The following is a 5,600-nucleotide window of genomic DNA, read 5'->3' as shown; positions in this document are numbered from 1 at the left end:
CAGCAAAGTGATTCAGTTATACACACATATATATTACATATATATACATATATGTGTGTGTATATATATATATAAATACATGTATTCTTTTTTTACATTCTCTTCTATTATATATTATTACATGATATTGAGTATCGTTCCCTATGCTATACAGTAGGTCCTTGTTGGTTATGTATTTCAAATACAGTGGTGGGTATATTTTAATCCTAAATTCCTCATTTATTCCTCTCCCCTTCTTTTTGGTAACCACAAGTTTGTTTTCCATGTATGTGAGTATATTTCAGTTTTGTAAATAAGTTCACTTGTATCTTTTTTTTTCAGATTCTACATATAAGCGATATCATATGATACGTATCTTTTTCTGTCTGGCTTACTTTACTTAGTCATCATCTCTAGGTCCATCCATATTTCCACAAATGGCATTATTTCATTCTTTTTTACGGCTGAGTAATATTCCATTGTATATATTTACCACATCTTTTTTTTTTAAGCTCTTTATTGGAATATAATTGCTTTACACTCTTTACCAGCTTTTGAGATACACCAAAGTGAATCAGCTGTATTTATACATATATCCCCATATCCCCTCCCACCCACCCTCCCTGTCCTGGCCCTCTAAGGTATCACCCATCATCGAGTTGATCTCCCTTTGTTATACAGCAACTTCTCACTAGTTGTCTATTTTACAGTTGGTAGTGTATATATGTCTATGCTACTCTCTCACTTCATCCCAGCTTCCCCTTCGCCCCCCACCCCCCCAACCCCATGTCCTCCATTCCATTCTTTGCATCTGCATCCTTATTCTTGCCCTGTCACTGGGTTCATCAGTACCATTATTATTATTATTTTTAAGATTCTGTATATATGAGTTAGCATACAGTATTTGTTTTTCTCTTTCTGGCTTACTTCACTCTGTATGACAGACTTGGTCTATCCACCTGATTACATATAGCTCCATTTCATTACTTTTTGTGGCTGAGTAATATTCCATTGTATATATGTGCCACATCTTTATCTATTCATCTGTTGATGGGCATTTAGGTTGCATCCATCTCTTGGCTATTGTAAAAAGTGCTGCTATGAATATTGGGGTGCATGTATCTTTTAAGAACATTTATTGAGATATAATTGACATACAATAAACTGCATATATTTAAAATGTACAATTTGATATTTTTTTTCTTATTAGTAATGTATGTTTGGCAACCCCAATGTCTCAATTCATCCCACCCCAATCCCCCACACACACTTCCCTCCTTGGTGTCCATATGTTTGTCCTCTACATCTCTGTCTCTATTTCTGCCTTGCAAACTGGTTGATCTGTACCATTTTTCTATATTCCACATATATGCGTTAATATACAATATTTGTTTTTCTCTTTCTAACTTACTTCACTCTGTATGACAGTCTCTAGGTCCATCCATGTCTCTACAAATGCTGTGGTGCATGCATCTTTTTGAATTATGTTTTTCTCTGGATATATGCCCAGAAGTGGGATGGCAGGATCATATGGTAGCTCTACTTTTAGTTTTTAAAGGAACCTCCATACTGTTCTTTGTAGTGGCTGTACCAATTTACATTCCCACCAACAGTACAGGAGGGTTCTTTTTTCTCCACACCCAGCATTTATTATTTGTGGACTTTTTGATGGTGGCCATTCTGACCACTGTGTGTTGATACCTCACTGTAGTACTGATTTGCATTTCTCTAATAATTAATGATGTTGAGCATATTTTCATATGCCTTTTGGCCATCTGTATGTCTTCTTTGGAGAAACACCTTTTTAGATCTTCTGCCCATTTTTTTGATTGGGTTGTTTGGGTGTTTTTTTGATACTGAGATGTACAAGCTGTTTGTATGAGTATTTTGGAGATTATCCACTGTCAGTCACAACGTTTGCAAATATATTCTCCCATTCTGTAGGTTGTCTTTGTATTTCATTTTTGGTTTCCTTTGTTGCGCAAAATCTTTTGTTTCATTAGGTCTCATTTGTTCATTTTTTTAAAAAATTTCCATTACTCTAGGAGACAGGTGCAAAAAGATATTGCTGTTATTTATGTCAGAGAGTGTTCTGCCTACATTTTCCTCTAGGAGTTTTATAGTATCTGGTCTTACATTTAGGTTTTTAATCCATTTTGTGTTTATTTTTGTTAATGGTGTTAGCATTATGTTCTAATTTCATTCTTTTACATGTAGCTGTTCAGTTTTCCCAGCACAACTTATTGAAGAGACTGTCTTTTCTCCATTGTATAGTCTTGTCTCCTCTGTTCTAGATTAATTGACCATATGTGCGTGGGTTTATTTCTGGACTTTCTATCCTATTCCATTGATCTATATTTTTATTTTTGTGCCAGTACCATACTGTTTTGATTGCTATAGCTGTGTAGTAGATTTTGAAGTCAGGGAGCCTGATTCCTCCAGCTCCATTTTTCTTTCTCAAGATTGCTATGGCTATTAAAGTTCTTTCATGTCTCCACACAAATTTTAAGATTTTTTGTTCTAGTTCTGTGAAAAATGCCATTTGTAATTTGATGGGAATTGCATTGACTCTGTAGATTGCCTTGCGTAGTATAGTGTATTTTGACAACATTCACTCTTCCAATCCAAAAAATGATGTATCTTTCCATTTGTTTGTGGCATCTTCTATTTCTTTTATCAGAGTCTTATAGTTTTCGGAGGTCTTTTGCCTCCTTTGGTAACTTTATTCCTAGGTATTTTATTCTTTTTGATGCAATGGTAAATGGGATTGTTTCCTTATTTTCTCTTTCTGAACTTTCATTCTTAACTTTCATTATTTATTTACAGAAAGGCAACAGAATTAATTCTGTATCCTGCAACTTTGCCAAATTCCTTGATGAGTTCTAGTAGTTTTCTGGTAGCATCTTTAGGATTTTCCATGTATAGTATTATGTCATCTGTAAACAGTGAAGCTTTTACTTCTTCTCTTCCAGTTTGGATTTTTAAAAAATTTCTTTTCTTTCCCTTATTGCTGTGGCTAGGACTTGCAAAACTATTGAATAAAAGTGGGGAGAGTGGACATTCTTTTCTTGTTCCTAATCTTAGAGGAAATGCTTTCAGCTTTTCACTGTTGAGTATGATGTTAGCTGTAGTTTTGTCATACATAGGTTTATTATGTTGAGGTATGCTTCCTCTATGCCGACTTTCTGGAGAGTTGTTTTCAAAAATGGATGCTGAATTTTATCAAAAGCTTTTTGTGCACCTACTGAGAGAATCATATGGTTTTTATCCTTCAATTTGTTAATGTGATTGATTTGTGGGTATTGAAAAATCCTTGCATCTCTGAGATTAATCCCACCTGATCATGGTGTGTGATCCTTTTAATGGATTGTTGGATTTGGTTTGCTAGTATTTTGCTGAGGATTTTTGAGTCTACATTCATTAAGGATATTGGCCTGTAATTTTCTTTTTTGGTAGTGTCTTTGTCTGGTTTTGGCATCAGGATGATAGTGGCTTCATACAATGTCTTTGGGACTGTTCCTTTCTCTTCAATCTTTTCAATGAGTTTGAAAGGGATCACTGTAAGTTCTTTGTATATTTCTTTGAATTCCCCAGTGAAGCCATCTGGTCCTGGAATTTTGTTTGTAGGGAGTTTTTTGTTTTTGGGTTTTGTTATTGTTGTTGTTTTATTACATACTCTATTTCATTTCTAGTAATTAGTCTGTTCAAGTTTTCAATTTCTTCTTGATTCCATTTTGGTGGACTGTATGTTTCTAGAAACTTGTCCTTTTCTTCTAGGTTGTCAAATTTGTTGGTATTCTCTTACAATTTTTGTATTTCTGTGGTATTGGTTGTGATTTCTCCTCTTTCATTTCTCATTCTGTTTATTTGGATTCCCTCTTATTTCTTCTTGGTCAGCCTTGCCAGAAGGTTTGTCAACTTTGTGTACCATTTCATAGAACCAGCTCTTGGTTTTATTAACTTTTTCTGTTCTTTTCTAAATCTCTATTTTATTTCCTTCTTGATCTTTATTATTTCCTTCCTTCTGCTGACTTTAGGTTTTCTTTGTTTTTCTTTTTCTAATTCTTTTAGGTGGTTTGTTAGATTGTTTCAGATTTTTTCTTGTTTTTTTGAGGAAGGCCTGTATTGCTATGAACTTTCTTTTAAGAACTGCTTTGGGGTACTTCCCTGATGGCACAGTTGTTAAGAATCCACTTGCCAATGCAGGGGACACAGATTCAATCCCTGGGCTAGGAAGATGCCACATGCCGCAGAGCAACTAAGCCCATGTGCCACAACTACTGAGCCTGTGCTCTAGAGCCCATGAGCCACAATTATTGAGCTCATGTGCTACAGCTACTGAAGCCCGCATGCCTAGAGCCTGTGCTCCACAGCAAGAGAAGCCACTGAAATGAAATGCCCATGCACTGCAATGAAGAGTAGCCCCCACTCCCCACAACTAGAGAAAACCCACGCATAGCAATGAAGACCCAATGCAGCCAAAAATAAAATAAATTTAAAAAAATTTTTAAAAAAGAACTATTTTTGATGCATCCCATAGATGTATGGTTGTGTTTTCATTGTCATTTGTCTCAAGGTATTTTTAAATTTCCTTTTTGATTTCCTCATTGACCCATTGCTTTTTCAGTAGCATGTACTTTATTCTCCGAGTAATCTTTTTTTCTTTCTCATTTCTTATTGTGTGGTTGATTTATAGTTTCAAGCTATTGTGGTCAGAGAAGATGCTTGAAATAATTTCTATACTCTTAAATTTGTTGAGGTTAGTTTTGTGCCCTAGTATGTGGTCAGCCCTAGAGAATATCCAAAATGCACTTGAGAGGAATGTGTATTCTGGATTTTTTTAGATGTAATGTCATGAAAATATCAATTAAGTCTAACTGTTCTGCTGTATCATTTAGGGTATCTATTGCCTTACTGATTTTCTGTCTAGAAGCTCTGTCCATTGATGTGAGTGGGGTGTCAAAATCTCCCACTATTATTGTGGTCCCATCAATTTCTCCCTTTATGTCTGTTAGTTTTAGTTTTATGCATTTGGGTGCTTGTATATTAGGTGTATATATATATATATAGACGAGTGTAAAATCCTCTTCTTGTATTGATCCTTTTACCATTATATAATGTCCTTCTTTATCTTTTTTATGGCCTTTAAAGTCTATTTTGTGTGATGTGAGTATTGCAACTCCCACTTGCAAATATCTTTTTCCATCCCCTCTCTTTCAATCTATGTGTGTCCTTTGCCCTAAGGTGGGTCTCCTGTAGGCAGTGTATTGCAGTTTCTTGTTTTTTCATCCAGTCTGCTACTCTATGTCTTTTGATTGGAGCAACCAGTCCATTGACATTTAAGGTAATTATTGATACATATGTATTTATTATCATATTAAACCTTGTTTTCCAGTTGATTCTTTGTTTCTTTTTTTCTTTTTGTGGTTTGATGATGTCCTCTTATTTTATACTTGTGTTTTCTTCTTTTTGGTTTTTTTTTTTGAATCTATTGTATGTTTTTGATTTGTGATTGCCCTGTTTTCCTAGTATGTTAACCCCTTCTTACATCTGCTTGCTTTAGACTGATAGTCATATAGGCTCAAAAACATTGTAAAAAAAAAATCTACATTTTCTTACTC

The sequence above is a fragment of the Hippopotamus amphibius genome, chromosome 9 (assembly GCF_030028045.1).
Source record: "Hippopotamus amphibius kiboko isolate mHipAmp2 chromosome 9, mHipAmp2.hap2, whole genome shotgun sequence".
NCBI classification, from domain to species: domain Eukaryota; kingdom Metazoa; phylum Chordata; class Mammalia; order Artiodactyla; family Hippopotamidae; genus Hippopotamus; species Hippopotamus amphibius.
The sequence above is the reverse complement of the archived record's forward strand: the minus strand, read 5'-3'. Positions refer to the sequence as shown.